Genomic DNA, 26,230 nt, shown 5'->3' with positions numbered 1-26,230 from the left:
GTGACCTGGTGACCTACTGTACTATGGATAGGACAGGTAAGGAAAAAGAGCTGAGGGGACTGGTGGGTGGGAAGGAATATTGCAACATGGGAGAGAGGGACATCTATAGTTATGGTAAGATTTTACACAACTATTCTATGTCCTTCTATTCCTATGTTGCAGTATTCTAGTAGTGGAAGAGTACCATAGCCTATGCTGATGAGAGGGTGGTGGTATTTGAAGAGGATTCTACAAGGCCCTGGAGGATTGCCCTGGCAAATTGTGCTCTAGCTCTAGAAATTTGGTTCAGCTTGTAATGTTTGGTGAAAGTGTGGATAGTGGCCCATGTGGCTGCTTCCATAATGGACGCTGTATCTAGACCTTTCATGAAGGCCCTGGAGGTGGCCACTGCCCTAGGTGAATGGACCTTTATTCCCACTGGAGGGACCTTTCCATGGGGGGGAGTAACAGAGGCAAATAGTTTCCCTAATCCAGAACGTGATGGTTTGCTTGGAGACTGCCTTGCCTCGGGCTCTGGGGTGAAAGGAGACAAAGAGCTGGTCAGATTTCCTAATGGGTTTGTCCAGGTAGAATGTTAACTGCCTGTGCATGTCCAAAGAGTGCAGAATTTTCTGCCCTTCATTGGGGGGGAGAAAGTGGGTAACTGGACAGATTGGTTTAAGAGACAGGTCATTGACCACCTTGGGGATAAAAGAGGGATTGGTTCGCAGGGTTACCCTGTCTTTGTGGAAGACAGTGTAGGGGGGACTGGCCATTAAGGCCTGCAACTCTGACACCCTTATGGCTGAAGTGATGGCCACCAGCAGGACCATCTTCCATGTACACATCTGTAGGGAGCAGGTCCCAGATGGTTGAAAAGGGTGCTGGGTTAGTTTCTCTAAGATGTAGTTCACGTCCCAGGGCGGATGGATAGGTTTCTTTGGTGGTCTCATGTGTAAGACCTCTTTAAGGAAGAGCTTTACATCGAGCCTGGCTAGCAAGGGGGGGGGGGGTCGAGGGTCAGGCAGGCTGATAAAGCAGAAAGGTGTACTTTGATTGAAGAATAAGAGAGTCCACCTTTAATCAACTGGCACATGTAGGACAGAGCCAGGGGGACCTCTGCAGAGCAAGGGTCCCTTCCCTTGTGCAGACACTATTTAGTAAATCTTTCCCACTTAGCCAGGTAAGATTTTCTGGTGGTAGGTTTCCTTCCCTCCCTTAGGACAGAAAACACGTCCTCTGAGAATTGGTGTCTGAAAGGGATTAACAGTTTGTCACCAACATCTGCAAGTGTGGGTGTAAGAGAGTTCATTTCTCTTGTGGCCGTGGTGTTGTCAGTCACTTTCAGGAGTACGCCTGGAGCCAGAAGGGGAAGAAATGCTCTCAGCACTAAGAAGACTGCTGTCATTTCCCTGATATTGATGTACTTGGCCTGTAGAGAGGGATGCCACTTCTCTTGAATCCTGTAGGAAGCCAGGGTTGCTCCCCAACCTGAATCTGAGGCATCTGTATACATTGTTTGGGTTGGGGTGGATGGTTGCAGTGGGATCCCCGGGTTTAGTTGGACTTGCTGGATCCACCAGCTGATTTCTGCCTTTAGAGAGGGAAGGAGGGGGATGACTAGTTCTAAGTGATGAAGGTGTTGGGCCCAGATGCTTTTGAGATACCACTGAAGCTTGCGCATGTGCATTCTTGCCAGTGGTAGCATGGGGATGGTAGCTGCTATTAAACTCAGGAGACAGAGGAATTGCCTTGCCATCACCTTCCGGGATAGTAGGGTTTTCTGGAAGTGGGAAGTCAGAGAAAGAACTTTGTCCTGTGGGAGAAAGGCCTTCACTTTGTCTGCTCAGATTCTGCAGCCTAGGAAGATCTTGTCCTGGCATGGGACCAGGGAGGATTTTGGCAGGTTGATGGTGAATTAAAAAAAAACAAGGCCAGCACTGTGTTGTGTTGCTAATTATATAAACACCATAATACTACTAGGGGTAAGAACCCCTAGAAATACATTAAAAAAACAAGCAAACCGGTTTCGGCTATCCCAGCCTTCAGTGCAAATACAAAAATGATGAACTGAGGCAGAGCAAAGATTATTTATAAACATTGGTTAATTAATTGTTAAACAGCATACAATTAATTGTTATAAATGCTCATTCAACCCAGGGCTAAAAAGCCCACCCAATTTAATTATCCATTTCTTCTCCTTAGCATTTAGTATCAAGTGCCAACAACCTTTAGATGCCCTGTCCCCAATAATCCTGTCAATAACTGTAAAATAAAAAGAAGCAGTAGGGTGCTTGAGTGTATGTTTGTGTAATGCACTAGCCAATTTGTGATTCCTGACATCGCTCATGTGTTCATTAATCCTAATTCGAAGTGGCCTGGAAGTCTGACCCACATAGAAGGCTGAGCAAGAGCAAGAAACAAGGTATATAACCCAGTCCGAACCACAATTGACTAGAACCTTAATCTCAAATACCTGGGCTGTGTTTTCTGGTAAATTGTTTTGTTTTCAGGACTCTAGGGCAATGTGTACAATGACCACATGGATAGGTCCCAAATAGCTTTTCCCCTGTCAATGTATATTGTTGAGTTGAATCCAAAAAATTGGAATGATGTTTATAATGACTCAAATGGGAAAGTACATTTGTGTACACTTACCATAAATGAAGATGTTCGAGTGTATTCACTGTTGCAGTCATTACATTTGGGGGTAATCTGCTGGCAGGTTGAACTCAGTCGGCCTGATTAACAAGGTTTTGGGTCCTGCGTCGGTTGCTGTTCCTTCTTCCATGATGTCAGGTCATCAGGGGTATAAAACATGCAGCCGATGCCATTTTCATCAGTTTTTCCTGCCCCAGATGTCAGGTGCCCCCCAAATGGGGAGCAAAAAAAAAATATATATATATATATATATATATATATATATATATATGTATATATATATATATATATATATATATATATATATATATATATATATATATATATGTATATATATATATATATATATATATATATATATATATGTGTGTGTATATATATATATATATATATATATATATATATATATATATATATATATATATATATATATATATATATATATATATATATATATATATATATATATATATATATATATATATATATATATATGTATGTATATATAAGCATGTAATTTAGAATACAAAAAATATACCTCCAAATAAAAGCAAATACACTAAAAAGGCTTTTGAGCATAGCAAAAGAAAGAAGAGGTATAGTAAGAGAAAAATAGGGGGTTGGCGGGTGGGTAACCAGGACTGCAACAGTGAATACACTCGAACATCTACATTTATGCTAAGTGTACACAACTGTACTATGTTCTTCGTGTTTCACTGTTGCAGTCATTACATTTGGGTAGAATCCCAAAGCTATGGTTGGGAGGATGGAATTATACAGCATTAGTAGCAGCTATAAGGCCTTGCAGGACAGCAGTGGCAAAGCCTGCTCTGGATTTAGAAAAGAGAGGTAAATGGTAATGTTTGGTGAACATATGAACTGAGCTCCAGGTAGCAGCTTCTAGAATGTCTCTGGTAGGAACCCCTCTGAGAAAGGCTGCAGAAGTAGATGCAGCCCTGGTGGAATGAGATCTGATCCCCCTTGGGGACAGGTTTACCATGGTGCATGTAGCAGAAATGAATACAATGGCTTATCCATTTTGAAATAGTTTGCTTTGAAATAGCCTTTCCCTCTGCCCCTGCAGCAAATGCCACCAGTAATTGCTCAGATTTTCTTAAATATTTTGTCCTGTTTAAGTAGAATCTTAGTTGTCCGTGTACATCCAATGAATGCAGAATCTGCTCACCCTTGTTCTGTGGATTTGGGAAAAAAGTTGGCAGATGAATGGTCTGATTAAGAGCCACACTAGATACCACTTTAGGCATAGAGGATGGATTGGTCCTGAGAGCCACCCTGTCCGGGTAAAAGATAATAAAAGGCTCCACTGCCATGAGAGCCTGTAGTTCTGAAATCCTTCTAGCTGAAGTGACTGCTAAAAGAAAAGCTGTCTTCCAAGAGAGAAATTTTATGTCTGCAGTAGCAGCTGGTGCAAAAGGAGGCAGGGTGAGTTTTTCCAACACAAAATTGAGATCCCATGCAGGGGTTGGTGCTCTCCTGGGAGATCTCAAATTCTTGGCCCCTCAGAGGTACTGCTTTAGCAGGGGATGAGAAAAAAAGGGGGGCTATGTGTTGTAATGAGCTAAAATGGCAGAGGCATGTTTTTTATTGAAGAAAAGGATAGGCCCTTGTGAAGCATCTCAGTTAAGTATTGCAGAATCTGAGGAATATTGGGCATAGCTGTGTTTATTCCTTGTGCTTGGTTCCAGGCACATAATCTTTTTCATTTATCAGCACAAGATTTTCTAGTACTAGGCCTTCTAGCCTCCAAAATGACATCCATCACAGGTTTGCTGAGAGGTGTAACTGGTGCAATTAGTTGATTAGCCATGCTGCAAGATTCAGAGTTTGGAGCTGTGTGTGCAGAATTTGATAGTTCTGCTGAGACAGTAGATAGGGTGTCTGAGGCAGGTACCACTAAGAAAGGTGTGACATAATGCGTAGGAGTGGGTACCAGTGTTGGCGAGGCCAGTCTGGAGCAATCAGAATCATTTTTGATTTTCCTGTCTGACTTTTAGTAAGATCTTGGAGAGCAGAGGCAGAGGGGGAAAGGCATAAACTGATAGGTTTTTCCAGCTGAAGGATAGAGCATCCACTTTCCAAGCTTTTTTGTGATGAATTCTTGTGCAGAATTTGTCCGATAGTTTTGGGGTGAGGCAAAGAGAGCTATCTCTGGACTCCCCCATTTGTGTGTCAACATGCTGAAGATTTGTGGATCCAGTTTCCATTCATGTGAGTTCATAAGATTTCTGCTTAGATTGTCTGCCAGAGTATTTTGCTTTCCTGGCAGGAATTGAGCTTGTAGATGTATTTGGTAAGTCAAGGCCGTGTTCCACAAAGCCATGGCTAGTCTGCAAAGGGGGTAGGAATGGGTACCCCCTGCTTGTTTATGTACCACATACTGTGGTGTTGTCCGTCTTTATCAGTAGATGCCCTGAATGAAGATAGTCCTTGAAGGCTGGCAGAGCATTCTGTACAGCTAGCATTTCTTTCTGACTAATATGCAGATGCATTTGATTTGGGCTCCATTTGCCCTGAATGCATCTCCCTGCCAGATGCGCCCCCCCAAGCATAATCTGATGTGTCTGTAGTCAGGGTTTGGGTGGAAGGGGGTAGAATGAATGACAGTCCCTTGTTTTGGTGACAGGCCTCTGCCCACCACAGGAACTCTTGCTGCAGGCAAGGAATGATAGGAATCATTGTTTCCAGGCTGTGACAATGTTGACTCCATAAGCTTTTTAGGTACCATTGAAGTTTCCTCATATGCAGTCTTGCATATGGAATTAGTAGAATGCAGGAAGCCATGAACCTCAAGGCCTGCAGAATTTGTCTTGCAGATAGCTGGGTTTTTGTGGCCACTTGTTTGAAGTAAGTCATCAATTGAATTTGTTTTTCTGGCGTGAGGTAAGTCATCTGGGCAGTTGTATTCCAGCTTGCACCCAGGAATGTAATTATTTGAGAGGGTACCAATTGTGATTTCTTTTTGTTTATGGTGTACCCTAGGCAAGTTAGAAGCCTTTTTACAAACGCCAGATGTTGTACAAGTATGTCCTTGTTTTCTGACTGAATTAGGCAATCGTCCAGGTAAGGATAAATTTGAATGTTTTTTTTGTCTGCAAAATGTGATTACTGGTGCCAGGCACTTTGTAAAGACCCTGGGAGCAGTAGATAAGGCAAAGAGCAGTGCAGAGAACTGGTAATGGAAAATGCCTGCTTTTAAGTGGAGGTATCTTCTGCAAGATTCCCTGATTGGGATATGCAGGTAAGCCTCTTTTAAGTCTAGAGATAGGAACCAGGCATCCTTGCCTAGCATAGGCAGTAACTGTTGTAGAGGTGACATCTTGAATTTTGGAATGTCCAGAAATGTATTTAGAATGGATAAGTCCAGAATTGGATGCCATGATTTGTTTTTTTTCTGGGTACCAGGAAAAGTCTTGAATAAAAACCTTGTCCCTTTTCCTTTTCTGGTACTGGTTGAATGGCCTCCATATTCATGAGGGACATAACTTGTTTCTGGGCCTCTGCCCACTGACTTGGAGGTAGATCTGGCCATCCGTTTGGAGTTGGCAACGTGTGGAAATGAAGTCTGAATCCCTGGGATACTATCTTTAAAACCCACTTGTCCTGGGTAATTAGATGCCAATTTCATGCATGAAGTGCCAGTTTCCCCCCAAAAGGTGCCGCCAAAAGATAAGTGCTTGGAGATGGCAGAGGAAAGTCATTGAGACTGTTTACCGTAGGGAGGTGCCTTGTTACTTCCAGATTTGGAGGTGGAGTCACCCCATTGTTTGTTCTGTAAGTTCCTTGTGACTGAAACATGGAGCCTTTGGAGTGTCTGGGTTTGACCTGTGCGGCTATAGTGGGTACTGGAAAGGACCAATTCTTAGTAGGTCAGTGCCTACTGAACCTGGGTGGCTGCACTTATAGGAAATCTTTTACAGTTTGCATAGATTTAGCTTTATCTTCCATCTTTTTCAAAACTTCTTCTGCCTTATTACCAAATAGACTGTCCTGTTGTAAAGGAGCATCCAATAATTTTGCTTTAACATGATCAGGCAGACTTTGCTCCTTGAGCCAAGCATGCCTTCTTTTCACAGATCCAGTTACAGCGGCCCTGCAAGAGGCCTCCAAGGAAGCAAAACCACATTGCAAAGTATGCTTTCCAACCTATTCAGCTGAATGCAGTAAATCCTGTAACTCTATTTTCCACACAGTCAGAAATCAACATAATTTTCTGTTTAAGTAGGCCCATGACATGCTGCTGATATTTAAGCATATCAAATTGACAGTTTAAAGCCCTGATTGCCAAGGTTGCAGACGTGTAAAAATTCTTACCCCATCTATCCAACGCCCTGGAGTCTCTAGAAGAAGGTGTAGGATTTTTAGTAGTAGATGCCTTAACACCCCTGGGACCCTGAGAAATGGTTTCAGGGTCAGCAGTACGGTTTTTAAAAAGGAGTTTGTGGGGGTCAGGAATCCTGTAATATCTGTTTGGCTTACTAGGAGCCAGAGGCAGGGAATCAGAAGCCATGCTGGATTCTGAGAAAACATCATCAACAATGTCTAGAACAGGAGGTATAGCCAAAGGCCTAAGCTGAGGAAGAAGAAGGAAATCCCTAAGCCTCTTTTTGGATTCTGAAAAATCCTGACTCTCCCAGTGAAAGTGTTCCCTTAAAGTATGCAAAATTTCTCCAAAAGAAAAATCCTCAGGAGGAGAAGCAGAAGGTATGGATTCTTCTGCAGCAGAGTCCTCATAAGGTGGAAAAGATAATTCCTGATCAGAAGAGGAATCAGAATAAATAGAAACCTGATCTGATGATTCATAATCAGTGCTTTGCCTACGCCTCTTAGCAGGAGGGGGTTGGGAACCCCTGATCAAGGTAATTAAATCCTCAGCCATTTTGGTCATTTGTTTTTTAGGCATAGGAGTCTGTGCACGTGGCCCAAGCGTTGTTTTTTTTTGACATAGACATTGATTTTGGCCTAGGTTTTGAAGATGGCATTGGTTTAATATACAAATCTTTAGGCCTGAAAACACCCTCAGAAGCCGGTGCCTGCTCAGCGGCTCCGGACCCATTTAAGGTAGAGACATCCGCGGGTTCAATACTTAAAAGTGTCTCACGGTATACCGGACTCCAAATGGGTCTCAGTAGAGGCGTGCGAATCAAAAGTAGCGGGTACCAGGGGCGGCAAAAGCGCATCACTGAGTACTGGCGAACCGGCGACTGGCTTAGAAGCTTTGTCGTCGGTTTTGGACCTCGGCGGTCTGTCTCTGTCTTTTTCTTTGTGTTTTTTGTGTATTCCGGTAGTCGAATTGCTAACCAACGACATTTCTGGATAGTTAAATCTTGAGGCAAAATATTTAGATGCAAAAATATACCAACGCTTAATAGTGCCTTGATTAAATTTAGCACAAAACCGACAGCAAGGCACGTTGTGGTCAGGGCCTAGGCAAGAATACAGTACAAATGAAAATCCTTATGAGGTATTTGCTTCCCACAAGTAATACAATTATTAACTTTTACTGACATCGGTAAGTAGCAAGAAAATGTTTCCCCAACAGGGTACTTAGCTTTAGGTTGAAGACTTTGGTTCTGAAACTCGAAAATGAAAATTTCAGTAGTCGGTCGACCGGCACTTGCAAACTGCTTCTACTTCGGGCACCGCACGGCAAGAAAGACTGATGAAAATGGCGTTGGCTGCATGTTTTATACCTCTGACGACCTGATGTCATGGAATAAGGGACAGCAACCGACGCAGGACCCAAGACTTTGTTAACAGGCCGACTGAGGGCAACCTGCCAGCAGATTACCCCAAATGTAATGACTGCAACAGTGAAACACGAAGAACATCCTAAACTTTTCCCCCAACGAAAACAGAAGTAACATTTGTCCACAATAACTGAGGTCAATTTGTTGTCAGCCAACAAAATATTCCAATGTTTCGGCACTATGTTCATAAGTGCCCCTGTGTTGCGACCATATGTGATAACCATCCTCAAAACGTTTTGGTTTGCTGTTGTTTTAGTTTTATATTGTAAAGGATCATCCCTAACTTGTGTAGTTGCCCACCCACTGGCCATGGAGATGTTACCTGATTTATAACCTCTGTTCAGAAATCTACAGACAAGATCCTCTTTGTATTTATTAAAAGTAATATCATCTGAACATATGCGTCTGACCCCTAAGAACTGAGATTTGGGGATGTTACGTATCACATGTTGAGGGTGGAGGCTGGTGGCATGGAGTAGGGAATTATATGGGGTATTTCCTGTAAATTTCTGTACTTAAGGTGTTATCCACATTTCTTGAGATGGTCACATCCAAGAATGTTATCTCCTGCAAATGGAAATTCACCTTGAACTCAATTCCCCACTTATTCTGGTTAAGATATTCTGCAAACTCCAAAATATAAGCCACAGCAGCCCTCCACACCATCCAACAATCATCCAGGTACCGCCTCCAAATGTCCATTTCCCCCAGATAGATGTTATGGTTGGGATCATAAATTAATTCAGCCCCTAGATAAGCCATAAACAAATTGGCATAAGTGGGGGCAAATGATGCCCCCATTGCTGTGCCCTGTAACTGCCAATAACTTTGCCCATGAAAGTGAAATACATTCTTCGTAAGGACATGTTCAGCCAAACATACCAATAATGTATTGAACCCAGGCTGATGCAAGGCAATTTTATCCAGCCAAAATTCTAGGGCTGACAGTCCCACCCAATGGGGAATATTGGTATATAACGCAGTGACGTCTAATGTGCATAAAAGCCAGTTGGATTCCAACTGCATATTGGACACAATCTCCAAAAATTGCGTGGTATCCTGGATGCGTCATCTCATCCATCCCAAAATTGGTTTCAAATATAGGGTCAGATATTCAGATAATGGTTCAGTCAAACTACCCCTGCCTGAGACTATAGGTCTCCTTGGCGGGCACTGGGGATCTTTATATATCTTCGGAAGAAAGTATATATATATATATATTGTGGTCTGGGATACTTCACTGTAAGATGATATGCATCCGATTCTCTAATAATGCCTTTTTGTTTGGCTTCAAATAGAAACTTATCAATCTCAACTTTAAATTTAGCTGTACGGTCCAAAGGCATAGACATATAATATCTGGCATCCCTAAGCTGTCTTAGTGCCTCCTGATAATAACTATCCCAGTCCATTACCAGTACTGCCCCTCCTTTATCTGCTGGTAAAATTACCATATTTTTATTTTTTTAACTCCAACAGAGCTGACTGTTCAATCTTTGAGAGGTTATGAAGGAGAATATCATATTCATGGGTGTTACAGTGCAGCTCTTTAAGAACACTTGATTGAAATAACGACATTTGATTCGACATAGGTGGCATAAACATGGACTTGTGAAAGTTGAATGAACTGGTATAGGTAATATCAGGTCCAGAATCAAAACGCAATTTCAAATTAATCAGTCTACAAAAAGAAACATCAGAGGCCAAAGAATCTTCAGACACAAAGAAACCGGGAAAGTACAGTGGTGTATACTTATCATAAATGTAGATGTTCAAGTGTATTCACTGTTGCAATCATCACACTTGGGTTATCTGCCTGCAGGTAGCCCTCAGTCGGCCTGAATACCAGAGTCTTAGTATTTCTGCATCAGATGCTGTCGTTTCTTCCATGACGTCAGATCGTCAGGGGTATAAAACAGGCAGCCGATGCCATTACATCAGTTTTTCTTGCATGAAATGTGAGGAGCCCCCAAATAGAGAGCTAGTATATGGTGGGGAACACCACCGGTAAAAAGTAAATACCAATGCCATTAGAAATGGTCATAGAGAGGAGAGGTATAAAGGTAAAGAAAGCCAGGGGGCTGAAGGGAGGGAAACCAGGACTGCAACAGTGAATACACACGAACATCTACATTTATGGTAAGTGTACATAACTGTACTATGTTCTTCATGTTTCACTGTTCCAGTCATCACACTTGGGTTGATTCCCAAAGCTGAGGATGGGTGGAGGCAGTCAAGAAGAGTTAGGGCTGGATAGTAGGCCTTGTAAGATTGCTGTAGCAAATCCAGCTCTGGATTTAGAAAAGATAGGTAGGTGGTAATGCTTGGTGAAGGTGTGTACAGAACTCCAGGTTGCAGCATCCAGAATGTACCTGGTAGAGACTCCCCTGAGAAATGCTGCAGTGGAATGTGGTCTGATCCCCTGTGGGGTAGGTTTTCCATGGTGCGTGTAGCAGAAATGGATGTAGTGTGCTATCCATTTGCAAATGGTTTGTTTTGAAATAGCCTTACCCTCTGCCCCTGTAGCAAAGCTGACTAGCAGCTGGTCAGATTTTCTGAAAGGCTCAGTCTTGTTAAGGTAGAACCTGAGCTGTCTGTGCACGTCCAAGGAGTGCAGGATCCTTTCCCCTTTATTCTGTGGGTTAGGGAAGAAGGTTGGCAAATGGCTGGATTGGTTTAGAGCCATAGTGGACACCACCTTAGACATAAAGGACGGGCTAGTCCTGAGGGAAACCCTGTCAGCATGGAAAATAATAAAGGGATCCACAGCCATTAGTGCCTGTAACTCAGACACTCTTCTTGCTGAAGTTATGGCTAAGAGCAAGGCTATTTTCCAAGAGAGGAATTTTAACTCTACTGAGGCAGCAGGTTCAAAAGGGGGAAGCGTGAGCTTTTCCAGTACAAAGTTAAGGTCCCAGGCAGGGGTGGGTGCTCTCCCAGGAGGACTTAAGTTGTTAGCCCTTCTCAGGAGAGCACCCACCCCCTGCCTGGGGGTGGGGGCTCTCCTAGGGGGCCTTAAGTTGTTAGCCCCTCTCAGGAACTGTTTGATGAGAGGGTGAGGGTGAGAAAATAGATGTGGCTCAATATTATAATGAGCTGAGATGGCAGAGGCATGAATCTTAATGGAGGAGAAGGATAGGCCTCTGTGGAGTAGCTTGTGGTCAGATCCGACCACAAGCTAATCAGCCTAGACATCCACATCCCACCCCCAATTAGGGAAACCATCGTAAAAAACTTCTCCAAAGCCAACTTCACACTTCTTAAGACAGAAATGGCAAACTTCATGACACCCATGCTGACGGAAAATAGAGGTATGACTACTGAATCCTACACAAATGCACTTTATAAGCACTTACACGAGTGCATGGATCATACTATCCCTAACAGAACCAAGATGTTATCTTCCAAAAAAAGGAAGCCAATCTGGTGGTCCTCTGCCATAAACAAACTCTACAACAGAAGAAAGAAACTGTTGCAAAAAAAGAGTAGAATCCCATGACTGGAGGAACTCCCTGGTCAACCTCAGTAAGAAGCTGAGATCCCTCATAAAATCCTCCAAAGCTAGTTATGAAAACAAAATTGCCACTGACTCTAAAGACAACCACAAATCATTCTATAGCTATGTCAAGAATCTCAATGGGAACACTCAGATCTGCTCTGAGTTACAGCACAATGGCACTAAATATACAGAACCAACTAATATTGCCAACATCCTAGCAGATAGGTTCAGTGCTAACTTTACCCCCCTCTCACCCCCTAGGGGGCCTACCTCTATACCGGAAGAATGCAAGGTTCCTATAATCACGGCTGCACAGGTAAAAAACACACTCTCCAAAGCCAAGAACACAGCATCCATGGGACCTGACAACATCGCAGGCTGCATTCTACATGAACTACAGAATGAACTGGTAGCCTACCTAAACACCATGTTCAATCATAGCCTCACCTCAGGCTTTATACCCACTGAATGGCGCACCGCGACAGTTATCTCACTCCACAAAGGCGGAGCCACGACGGACCATGGGAACTACCGCCCCATTAGCCTGACGAGCCTGGTCTGCAAGGCCATGGAATGTATCATCGTGGAACTCATAAACAAAGACATTGGCAATCTCCAAACTCTGGACCCTACCCAGTTTGGATTTGTAAAAGGCAGATCATGTCTCCTAAACCTGACTGACTTCTTTGAAGCAGTCACCAAAGCCATAGATGAGGGTAAAATGGTTCACACAACTTATCTAGATCTCGCCAAGGCTTTTGACACCATCCCCCACTCTGGAATTATAGATAAGCTCACTAAACTAGGTATAAATCCCTATTTCACAAGATGGGTTGCCAGCTGGCTCACAGACAGAACCCACAATGTGAAAATAGCGGATTCCAAATCCGACTTCAGACCAGTGACAAGTGGAGTGCCACAGGGTTCAGTCCTGGGTCCTCTCCTATTTGGTATCTACTTCTCTGAAGTGCAGGCTAACACAGACGGTCTTTGGCTAACAAGGTTTGCAGATGACTGCAAACTAGGAGCCATAATCGAAACTCCTAACGATGTGGACAAACTACAAAAGGGCCTTACTGAGACAGATACCTGGTGTCAAAGCCATGGCCTGAAGCTCAATGCCAAAAAGTGTACCGTCATCCCCTTTGGTAAAAACTCTGTACCCATGAACTACCACATAGCTGGTAGTCTACTTAATGCTGAAAATGTGATGAGACCTTGGGACACAGGTGGACAGTAGTCTCTCCTTTGATAATCACATCGCCACAGTGGTCAGGAAATCCTTCTACGTGGCTCATCTCATCACAAAAGGATTCGCATCCAGAAAAAAAGAGGTCATTGTTCCCCTCTACTCATCACTCATTAGACCTATTATAGAGTACAATTCCAGTAAAAAACAAAGATTCCCCCTGCGCTGTGGTGAACTGTTTCAAAAAGTAAACAGAAGCAAAAACAAAGACAGTATGTTCACCAAAATCGGCTTTTAGGAAAACAATAAGTCCACGAGTAAGTAAATTCCAAAATTCGTCCTCTCTTTAATAGGCAAACAATAAAAATGACAAAACAAATAAAATAAGAGTCCCTTAAAATCCACACGATAAGCGCTTTTGATAAAAATCTTCCTCGGATCGTGATTTAAAAGTGGGACTAACTTTCATTTTTAAAAGATGTTCCTCTATGTTGCTAACCAATCTATGCACAGAACAAATGGCTTTCAGCCAATCCATAGTATTACTCCTCTGCCTCATTTACATATACAAAAACAAATACTTCCATTTCCCGCCTTTTTCATTGCAACTCATAATATGCAAATAAGGTGCATTCTCATCCAATCACAAATGTGAAAAGATACAAACGCTGATGATTGGCGATGTCTCACCTGTCTTGCTTACTCACAACCATCACTTACAGCCTCTTTCCTTAATATTCAAAAACAAGTAGTTCCGTTTCCCACCTTTTTCATTGCGACTCATAATTCGCAAATAAGGTGCATTCTCATCCAATCACAAATGTGGAAAAATACAAACGCTGATGATTGGCGATGGCTCATCTGTCTTCCTTACTCACAACCATCACTTACAGCTTCTTTCCTTAATATGGATGCCTAATGTTTAAAAACTTTTAAAGCAGACTATATAGAGAGAGCAACTTGAAAGTCATCCATTATATTAGACTCATGAATGTGCATAATGCCGATCACTTCGGTTCAAGCATATATCAATGGGCTACATCCCAGGCTGTGATTGCAAAACAGGATATCAAGTCTATATGGACTGGGAATAACCAAAAGATGATACATCCATTTTTTATATATATAAAAAAATATTTGCATCGGCCGACATGATATCCAGTCCAATTCATTAGTATGTATGAAGCTGATCACTTCGGTTTGCATAAAAAACATCTAATATGTGTCTATATGCCACCCATTTTTAGTCTTATAACAGCATGGTAAACTGATTGCCTGGATAGATTGGTATCAGCTATTAATGGTGTTTTCAAATATCGAGTTGTGCTACCTTTATTAATAATGCCATCATGTTTGATCTAAAGACACATTTCTTAGATTATGAATTCGTATATCTCTGAGATAGTGAAGACAGGTTGAGGTTTTTTATGCAAACCGAAGCGATCGGCTTCATACATACTAATGAACTGGACTGGATATCATGTCAGCCGATGCAAACATTTTTTTATATATATAGAAAATGGATGTATCATCTTTTGGTTATTCCCAGTCCGTATAGACTTGATATCCTGCTTTGCAATCACAGCCTGGGATGTAGCCCATTGATATATGCTTGAACCGAAGTGATCGGCATTATGCACATTCATGAGTCTAATATAATGGATGACTTTCAAGTTGCTCTCTCTATATAGTCTGCTTTAAAAGTTTTTAAACATTAGGCATCCATATTAAGGAAAGAAGATGTAAGTGATGGTTGTGAGTAAGAAAGACAGATGAGCCATCGCCAATCATCAGCGTTTGTATTTTTTCACATTTGTGATTGGATGAGAATGCACCTTATTTGCATATTATGAGTCGCAATGAAAAGGTGGGAAATGGAACTACTTGTTTTTGAATATTAAGGAAAGAGGCTGTAAGTGATGGTTGTGAGTAAGCAAGACAGATGAGCCATTGCCAGTCATCAGCGTTTGTATCTTTTCACATTTGTGATTGGATGAGAATGCACCTTATTTGTATATTATGAGTCGCAATGAAAAAGGCGGGAAATGGAAGTATTTGTTTTTGTACATGTAAATGAGGCAGAGGAGTAATACTATGAATTGGCTGAAAGACATTTGTTCTGTGCATAGATCGGTTAGCAACATAGAGGAACATCTTTTAAAAATGAAAGTTAGTCCCACTTTTAAATCATGATCTGAGGAAGATTTTTATTGAAAGCACTTATTGTGTGGATTTTAAGGGACTCTTATTTTATTTGTTTTGTCATTTTTATTGTTTGCCTATTAAAGAGAGGTCGAATTTTGGAATTTACTTACTCGTGGACTTATTGTTTTCCTAAAAGCCGATTTTGGTGAACATACTGTCTTTGTTTTTGCTTCTGTTTACTTTTTGAGACAGTTCACCACAGCGCAGGGGGAATCTTTGTTTTTTACTGGATTTGTACTTTTAATTCTCCCTACGCACATGGCTAGTGATAACACAACTAGGAATAAAAGCAACCATGCAAGCTTGGAGTTCATTCAAGGAAACAATATGGATAATTTAGATACTACAATGAATCCTCTATTGAATCTTCACTTTGATACCAATGAGGCAGATATGCTGAATAATACCCCAGAAGACCTAGACAATGTCAATTTTGATGTAATATTTAAGGATGTTGAATCCATAGCCTTCAAGCTGAAAAGGCTAACTTGGCAGAGGTATCACCTGGAAGCATGCCTTCATCATCATGTTGTGCCTAGGGGCATGCGTGTAAAATGTATGCCCAGTTATGGTAACCAGCATCCTGCATTACTTGCAAGTTGGCAAGCTATAAATCTAGAAACCAGTTTTTGCTACATAAAATTACTCCTTGAACATTTCAAACTGGAAGAAGAGAAGACTGCACAGCTAATTAAAGGAAAGCAAACTGAATTAGAGAAAGTGAATTTAACTACCTACCAGATTAATAAATTGGAAACATTACAATTTAATCTGAATATTTATGAGTCTAAAGTGAAAGAACAAAAGATCAAAAAATTGAATAGAGATGTCATGGACTTTAGACAGGGCAGGATCTTCGAATGGCCTAGAGAGGAACATCCAGAAGAACTAAGACCTCAGTCATCATTTAGTAAAAGGGTAAACGTTGTTACAGGTGCCAATTCCACACCACTGTCAGTGGCTAATGAGGATCAAAACACCAATCACGCATTGCAGGACAATCAATGAAATATCCTGGATGTTAACCCAGGAAACCTGTTAGGAACCACTCCAACTGGAGCTATACCTAAGAAAAATGGCACACATCTTCCATTGAATGCTTCTTTACCGATTTTTCTGAAGCAGAATCAATTCAGGGGTCACAGATCACAGAGTCAAGACAGGAAAAGGAAGAAGCCATACATGGAGAAAGAACATTAGTAGTAAATATATCTAAACATATTATTACACTAGCTGAACTCTCTATATTACAAAAAGGACTGTATTTTATTCCATCATTTAGATTGGATCTAGATGAATTCGTAATTGATTTGAAATGTTTTGGACGAAATGTGACTTTAAAGAACATTTTTGGTACTAAGCAAGAACAGAATAACAAGCTTAAGAAGCCCAGCACTTTTGTTCCAGTCAGCCATCCAGCTGTAGAGCTATTTACTAGACTCTGTACCAGTGAGGTTGCCAAGATAAGAATGGATCCTAGTGTTAAACACTATAGAAACATTACTTCTGAAGAAAAGGAAACAATATCCAACTTGCAACGGAATCATAATGTTATTTTGAGACCAGTTGACAAAGGAGGTGCCATAGTAATGATGGATACAGCATGGTATATCAACAAGATGATGAGAATGCTACAAGATTCTAAAACATATGTTGAAGTTCAATCTTCAGAAATAACTAGAGCCATGAACAAAATTAGCTCTTGTTTAAGTGATATGGTGTCACAAAGACAGATCACATGGAGAAATCATTATTTACAAAAAAGCAGCATGCATCCGAGACACATTGTCAGAAATATTATGACCAATGAGACAAATAATATTTATAAACGCTGTAATCGGGAGTCAGCATGAGGTAGAGAAGTAAAATTTCTACAGGAGAATCTCAAAGATAGAGGGTACAAAGAACAGGACTTACACCCCCAAAATATAGAACGGCAGAACGTAGCCAAACAAGGAAATATGAACATCAGGTTCTCTCTGACTTACAGTACTGACAATTCTCAAATTTTGAGAGTGATAAATCAATTTTGGCCTGTTCTAACCCAGGACCCGCAGATAAAAAATATTGTTGGGGAAAGACCACAATTCTGTTATAAGAACAAAAAGAACATAAAAAGACTTTTATGCATCAACAAACAGAATAGTAACCCAATATAGGGACGCAAAGGCACATATATGTGTGGCAATTGTAATATTTGTGCACTGATAGAGAGTAGCAATCAGTTTGTGCATCCGGCCACTGGTAGAGAGTATGTTTTCAATGTTAAGGCGACCTGTAAAACTTGTAATGTCGTCTATTTAGCAACTTGTAGAAATTGTTCATCTTTCTAAATAGGAAAAACTAACCAATTGCTCAAAAAAAGAATACAAAGACATCAAAGGGATATCACTAACAAAGATATGCATAATGCATTAGCCTGTCATGTTGACATGAATAGAGGTCACACCTTTATGTATAAAGTGATTGAAAACATTTTTGTCGGACCAAGGAGAGGTGATATCGAGAACTTAACTGAGTTAAGAGAAACCAAATGGATAATCAATCTGAGGGCTGATCAACCTCCAGGTTTAAACAGTATTGTTCCTCTAAAACCAGTTTTGAAACTCAAGAGACCGAGTATAAAGAAAGCACGTGTACATTCAAGAAATGTGTTATAAGCATGTATGTTGAGAATTCGATATTAAAAGAGGAGCTATTCTATCTTATTATGAAATCTACTTTAAAAGAAATCCTGTTTGATATCTATTAGTTATGTATAACAGCATGTCTACCATGCTGCAAGATCTTCATGTGCCAGATTGGTATATATTTAGAAGTTCCTATAGAGAGCGAGACTATGCTGACATATTTGAAAGTTCTATTACTCATGACAATGTATGGCCACTGACTTTTGTATAGGAGTGACACTGCCTTGTTACAAATAAGATACGCTTATGTTCCAGTCATTCCTAGTTTTAACAACCACATAATAATTTGGTTACTTGGATAAATTGACATTTATTGCCAACGGTGCTTTTAAACATTGAGCTTGTCATCTTTAAGAACAATATTGTTAAGTATGACTTTAGACCATGCTTATATAAATTACTAGAACTTCAGAATAGTGAAGACAATTTGATCTATTCTAATATGTGTCTATATGCCACCCATTTTTAGTCATATAACAGCACAGTAAACTGACTGCCTGGATAGATTGGTATCAGCTATTAATGGAGTTTTCAAACATCGAGTTGTGCTACCTTTATTAATGCCATCATGTTTTATCCAAAGACACATTTCTTAGATTACAAATTCGTATATCTCTGAGATAGTGAAGACAGGTTGATGTTTTTTATGCAAACCGAAGTGATCGGCTTCATACATACTAATGAACTGGACTGGATATCATGTCAGCCGATGCAAATATTTTTTTATATATATAGAAAATGGATGTATCATCTTTTGGTTATTCCCAGTCCATATAGACTTAATATCCTGCTTTGCAATCACAGCCTGGGATGTAGCCCATTGATATATGCTTGAACCGAAGTGATCGGCATTATGCACATTCATGAGTCTAATATAATGGATGACTTTCAAGTTGCTCTCGCCATATAGTCTGCTTTAAAAGTTTTTAAACATTAGGCATCCATATTAAGGAAAGAAGCTGTAAGTGATGGTTGTGAGTAAGGAAGACAGATGAGCCATCGCCAATCATCAGCGTTTGTATTTTTCCACATTTGTGATTGGATGAGAATGCACCTTATTTGCATATCATGAGTCGCAATGAAAAAGGCGGGAAACGGAAGTATTTGTTTTTGTATGTGTAAATGAGGCAGAGGAGTAATACTATGGATTGGCTGAAAGACATTTGTTCTGTGCATAGATTGGTTAGCAACATAGAGGAACATCTTTTAAAAATGAAAGTTAGTCCCACTTTTAAATCACGATCTGAGGAAGATTTTTATCGAAAGCGCTTATTGTGTGGATTTTAAGGGACTCTTATTTTATTTGTTTTGTCATTTTTATTGTTTGCCTATTAAAGAGAGGTCGAATTTTGGAATTTACTTACTCGTGGACTTATTGTTTTCCTAAAAGCCGATTTTGGTGAACATACTGTCTTTGTTTTTGCTTCTTATAGAGTACAATGCCCCTTTTGGTATGTACCTCACAAGACATCTACAACAACAACTGGAAAGACCACAGAAATACCTCACAAAGAGGATTACTGGCCTCAAACAGATGCTCTACGCAGACCGTCTCAAAAAGCTACAGCTTTATTCCATCGCATAAAGCCTACTCGGGCGATCTCTGCCCAACATACAAAGCTATGTCAAACCCAGAGCTGTTGGACATGCTCCACTTAAAGAAATCCCAATCCCTCCGAGCAACACGCTCTAGGGACCTAGACCTTGTCACCACAATAAACAGAACATGCTGCAGGGATAGATTCCTGTCCCAGGGACTTCCCATACTCTGGAACAGACTACCTATGTCAAACAGTGCTCCTTATTAGCACTCTTCAAGAAAAATCTTGATGATTGGATGGGAAATGGGAAATTAACCCCAGGGATCACTTCTGTGGCTATGCTCAAAGGGGCACAGGAAAATAATTTTCTTGGGTGGCGAAAGCCAGGGTATATTTTTTGGCAAGGCTTATATAGGCCCTAGGGCCAATAGCCTAGTACCTACCTATGAACCTATGAACTTATGAGCTCTGCTAGGTAATCCAGGATTAGAGATAAGGAGTGCACTACTGTGTCCTTCCCTTGAGACTGATTCCAAGAATAATATCTTTTCCACTTTTCAGTGTAGGATTTCCTAGTACTAGGTCTTCTGGCTTCAAGAATGATGTCCAGCACCTGTTTGCTGAGGGTTGCTGCTGGGGTATTCAAGGGATAAGCCAGGCTGCAAGGTTAAGCGTTTGCAATTGTGGATGCAAAATCTGTCCCTCCTGCTGAGACAGCAGAGTAGGAGTCTGGTGAAGGTGCCACGGTGGCACTGTTGTCAGGCTGTGTAAGAGTGGGTACCAGTGTTGGTGTGGCCAGTCTGGGGCAATAAGAATTGCCCTTGGCCTGTCCTGTTTTATCTTGACTAGTACTCTTGAGAGAAGGGGCAGAGGGGGAAAGGCATAAACTGAGAGGTTTCCCATTGAAAGGATAGGGTATCCACCTTCCAGGCCCTGATGTGAGGGTTCCTGGTGCAGTATTTGCTCAACTGGTGGTTCTCGGGGGAGGCAAATAGGTCTATCTCCGGTGTCCCTCACCTCTGGATCAGAAGGTTGAAGGTGTTGGGCTCCAATTTTCACTCATGTGGGTCTAGGAGATTTCTGCTTAAGTCATCTGCCAGTGAATTTTATTTGGCTGGCAGGAATTGAACTTGTAGATGCACTTGGTTGTTCAAGGCTGTGTTTCACAAGGTCATGGCTAACCTGCAGTGGGTAAGAATGGGTTCCCCCCTGCTTGTTTATGTACCACATAACTGTGGTATTGTCTGTTTTTATAAGCAGTTGTCCTGGAAGGATTAGGTATTTGAAGGCTGTCAGAGCATTCTGTACAGCTAGCATCTCTTTTTGATTGATGTGCAGGAGAATAGTACAGTTGTGTACACTTACCATAAATGTAGATGTTCGAGTGTATTCACTGTTGCAGTCATTACATTTGGGTTATCAGCTTGCAGGTAGCACTCTGTCGGCCTGATTAACAAAGTCTTGGGTCCTGCATCGGTTGCTGTCCCTTCTTCCATGACATCAGGGGTATAAAACATGCAGCCAACGCCATTACATCAGTTTTTCTTGCCCCAGATGTCAGGTGCCCCCCTAATGGGAAGCAATTAAATATAAAAGTACAATGATATACCTCCAACAAAAAAGCAAATACACCAAAAAAGCTTTTAAGCATAGTAACGGAAAGTAGATGTAAAGCCAAAAGAAGTTAGGGGGCTGGAGGGAGGGTAACCAGGACTGCAACAGTGAATACACTCGAACATCTACAGTTATGGTAAGTGTACAGAACTGTACTATGTTCTTCATGTTTCACTGTTGCAGTCATTACATTTGGGTACATTCCCAAAACTATGGTTGGGAGGAGGAATTTAGATAGCATTAGGACTGGCTATAAGGCCCTGCAAGACTGCAGTGGCAAAGCCAGCTCTGGATTTAGAGAAAATTGGCAAATGATAATGCTTGGTGAAAGTATGTACAGAACTCCAGGTAGCAGCTTCTAGGATGTCCCTGGTAGGGATGCCTCTTTGAAAGGCTGTAGAGGTAGATGCAGCCCTGGTGGAGTGAGGTCTGATCCCCTGGGGGATAGGTTTTCCACAGTGCTTATAGCAGAACTGAATGCAATGGCCTATCCATTTAGAAATGGTTTGCTTTGAAATAGCCTTCCCCTCTGCCCCTGCAGCAAATGCCACCAGCAGTTGTTCAGATTTCCTTTGAGGTTTAGTCCTGTCCAAGTAGAATCTAAGTTGTCTGTGCACATCTAAGGAATGCAGTATACATTCCCCTTTGTTCTGTGGATTGGGAAAGATGGTTGGAATATGAATGGACTGATTAAGAGCCACACTGGATACCACCTTGGGCATGAAGGACGGATTGGTTCTGAGGGACACCCTGTCCACATTAAAGATGATGAATGGCTCCACTGCCATAAGGGCCTATAATTCAGATACCCTTCTAGCTGAAGTGATTGCTAAAAGGAAAGCTGTTTTCCAAGAAAGAAATTTTAAGTCTGCAGTAGCAGCTGGCTCGAAAGGAGGTAGAGTGAGTTTCTCCAAAACAAAGATAAGGTCCCAGGCTGGGGTTGGAGCTCTCCTGGGTGGTCTCAAATTTTTGGCCCCTCTGAGGAACTACTTGAGCAGTGGATGAGAGAAGAGTGGAGGTTCTGTGCTATAATGAGCTGAAATGGCTGAGACATGGATTTTTAAGGAGGAAAAAGACAGGCCCTTGTGAAGCATTTCAGTTAAGTATTGTAAAATCTGAGATAAATTGGGCACTGCTGTGCTCATCCCTTGAGAATGGTTCCAGGCACAGAATCTTTTCCATTTTTCAGCATAAGATTTTCTAGTACTAGGCCTCCTAGCCTCTAAAATTATATCCATCACAGGTTTACTGAGGGATGGTAGAGTAGAAATTATATAATAAGCCAGGCTGCAAAGTTCAGCGTTAGAAGCTGAGGCTGCAGAATCTGGTTATCCTGTTGAGACAACAGGGAGGTAGTCTGAGGCAGGTGCCATGGGGATAACTGCGACACACTGCACAGGAGGGGGTACCAGTGTTGGTGTGGCTAGTCTGGAGCAATCAAATTCATCCTTGGTTTGTCCTGTTTGATTTTTAGTAGTACTTTGGACAGCAAAAGCAGAGGGTGGAAGGCATAGACCGACAGGTTTTTCCAGCTGAAGGACAGCGCATCCACTTTCCAGGCTTGTTTGTGGGGAGTCCTTGTGCAAAACTTGTCCAACTGGTAGTTCTGGGGGGGAGGCAAATAGATCTATGTCCGGGCTCCCCATTCGCTTGTCAACATGATGAAACTCCTTGGTTCCAGTTTCCACTTGTATGGGTCCATGAGGTTTCTGCTTAGTCCGTCTGCCAGTGTATTTAATTTTCCTGGCAGGAATTGAGCTTGTAGGTGCACTTGGTAGCTAAAGGCTGTGTTCCACAATGCCATGGCTAGTCTGCAGAGGGGGTAAGAATGTGTACCCCCCTGCTTGTTTATATACCACATAACAGTGGTGTTGTCCATCTTTACCATTAGTTATCCTGGAAGAATGTGGTTCTTGAAGGCTGTCAGAGCATTCTGTACAGCTAACATTTCTTTTTGATTGATATGTAGGTGCATTTGACTTGGGCTCCATTTGCCCAGAATACACTTCCCTGCCAGGTGAGCTGTCCCATGCATAGTCTGATGCATCTGTTGTTAGAGTTTGGGCGGCAGGGGGTGGTGTGAAAGGTAGCCCCTTGTTTTGTTGGCAGGCCTCTGCCCACCAAAGGAACTCTAGGCGTAGGCAAGGTATGATACGAATCATTTCCAGACTGTGACAATGTTGACTCCATAAACTTTTAAGTACCACTGAAGTTTCCTCATATGCAGTCTTGCATATGGAATTAGAAGAATGCAGGAGGCCATGCACCCCAAGGTTTGCAGAATTTGTCTTGCAGATAGCAGGGTTTTTGTGGCCACTTGTTTGAAGTAAGTTACCAATTGAATTTGCTTTTCTGGCGTAAGGTAATCCATCTGGGCAGCTGTATTCAAGCTTGCACCCAGGAATGTACTTTTTTGAGAGGGTACCAGTTGTGAGTTATTTTCGTTTACTGTGTACCCTAGACAAGTTAGAACCCTTTTTACAAATGCCAGATGCTTTAGAAGAATGTCCTTGTTTTCTGCCTGAATTAGACAATCGTCCAGGTATGGATATATTTGTATATTTCTTTGCCTGCAAAATGCAATTACTGTAGCCAGGCACTTTGTGAAGACCCTGGGAGCAGTAGATAAGCCAATGGGCAGTGCAGAGAACTGGTAATGCAAATAGCCTGCTTTGAAGTGGAGGTATCTTCTGCAAGATTCCCTGATTGGGATATGCAGGTAAGCCTTTTTTAAGTCTAGAATTACCAACCAGGCATCTTTGCCTAGCATAGGAAGTAACTGTTGAAGAGTCAGCATCTTGAATTTTGGAATGTCCAGAAATGTGTTTAGAGTAGATACGTCCAGAATTGGACGCCATGATTTGTCTCTTCTGGGTACCAGGAAAAGTCTTGAATAGAAACCTTGTCCATTTTCCTCTTCTGGTACTGGTTGAATAGCCCCCATGTTCATGAGGGACAGGACTTGTTTCTGGGCCTCTGCCCACTGATTTGGGGGCAGGTCTGGCCATCCGTTTGGGATTGGCAACGTGTGGATATGAAATCTGTATCCCTGGGATACTATGTTTAAAACCCATTTGTCCTGGGTTATAAATTGCCAGTTTCTTGCATGAAGTGCCAGCTTTCCCCCCCAAAGAGGCGGCTAAAAGGTAAGCGCTTGGTGATTGCAAAGGGAAGTCATTGAGACTGTTTGCCATAGGGAGGTGCCTTGCTGGTTCCAGATTTGGAGGTGGAGGCACCCCATTGTTTTGTTCTAAACATTCCTTGTGACTGAAACCTGGAGCCTTTGGAATGTCTGGGTTTGACTTGAGTGGTGCTTGAAGAAACTGGAAAGGACCGGCTCTTAGTAGGCCAGTGCCTACTAAATCTTGGAGGTTGCACTTGTAAGAAATCTTTCACAGTTTGCACAGATTTAGCTTTGTCTTCCATCTTTTTTAAAACTTCTTCAGCCTTATTACCAAAAAGACGGTCCTGTTGTAAAGGAGCATCCAACAATTTTGCTTTAACATGATCAGGCAGAGTTTGCTCTTTGAGCCAATCATGCCTTCTTAAAACAGACCCAGTTAAGCAGTCCTGCAGGAGGCCTCCAAAGAATCAAAACCACATTGCAAAGTATGCTTTCCAACTTCTTCAGCTGAATGCAATGAATCCTGTAAATCTTTACTTTCCACATAGTCAGAAATTAACTTCATTTTCTGTTTAAGCAGTCCCATAATATGTTGTTGATATTTAAGCATATGAAATTGACAGTTTAAAGCCCTGATTGCCAAGGTTGCAGAAGTGTAAACCTTCTTACCCCATCTATCCAGCACCCTGGAATCTCCATCTGAAGGGGTAGGATTTTTAGCAGTAGAGGCCTTAATGCCCTTGGGACCCTGAGAAATGGTTTCAGGATTTGCAATAGGATTTTTGAAAAGGAATTTGTGGGAATCAGGTACCCTATAGTATCTGTCTGGCTTACAAGGAGGCAGAGAACCAGGAGCCATACTGGATTCTGAAAAAAACATCATCAACAATGTCAAGAACAGGAGGTATAGCCAAAGGCCTATGCTGTGGAAGAAGAAGAAAATCCCTAAGTGTCTTTTTAGATTCAGAGAAATCCTGACTTTCCCAGTGGAAATGTTCCCTTAAGGTATGTAAAGTTTCCCCAAAAGAAAAATCCTCAGGGGGAGAAGCAGAAGGAATGGAATCTTCTGCATCAGAGTCCTCATAAGTAAGTATAGACAAATCCTGTTCATTAGAAGAGTCAGAAGAAATAGAATCCTGTTCAGAAGATTCATAATCAATGTCTTGCCTAGGCCTCTTAGAAGGAGGGGGTTGGCTACCCCTGATCAGATTAATTAGATCTTCAGCCATTTTGATCATTTGTTTTTTAGGCATAGGGACACAGATTTAGATTTTGGCCTTAATTTTGAAGATGGTGTCAGTCTAATATACAAATCTGTAGGCCTGAAAACACCCTCAGAAGCCGGTGCCTGCACAGCGGCTCCAGACCCATCTATGGTAGAGACATCCAAGGGTTCCATAATACAAGCATCTCACGACATACTGGACTCCGAATGGGTCTCAGTAGAGGCCTGCGAATCAGAAGTAGCGGGTATCAGGGGCTGTGAAAGCACCTCACTGAGTACCGGTGAACTGGCGACTGGCTTAGGAGAAGCGTTGTTGTCAGTTCTGGACCTTAACGATCTGACTGTCTTTTTCTTTGCGTTTTTTAGGTATTCTGGTAGTCGGATTGGTAACCAACGACATTTCTGGATAACTAAATTGTGAGCCAAAATATTTAGAAGCAAAAATATACCGATGTTTAATAGTGCGTTGACTAAATTTAGCACAAAACCGACAGCAAGGTACATTGTGGTCAGGGCCTAGGCAAGGAATACAGTACAAATGAAAATCCTTATGAGATATTCGCTTCCCACAAGTAATGCAATTATTAACTTTTACTGACATTGGTAAGGAGCAAGAAAAAGTTTCCCCAATGGGGTACTTAGCTTTTAGTTGAAGACATCGGTTCTGAAACTCGAAAACGAAAATTTCAGGAGTCGGCCGACCGGCACTTGCGAACTGCTTCGGCTTAGGGCACC

This window comes from Protopterus annectens, chromosome 17.part0 (assembly GCF_019279795.1).
Source record: "Protopterus annectens isolate FY-2018-M chromosome 17.part0, PAN1.0, whole genome shotgun sequence".
In the NCBI taxonomy this organism is placed as follows: Eukaryota; Metazoa; Chordata; order Ceratodontiformes; family Protopteridae; genus Protopterus; species Protopterus annectens.
The sequence above is the reverse complement of the archived record's forward strand: the minus strand, read 5'-3'. Positions refer to the sequence as shown.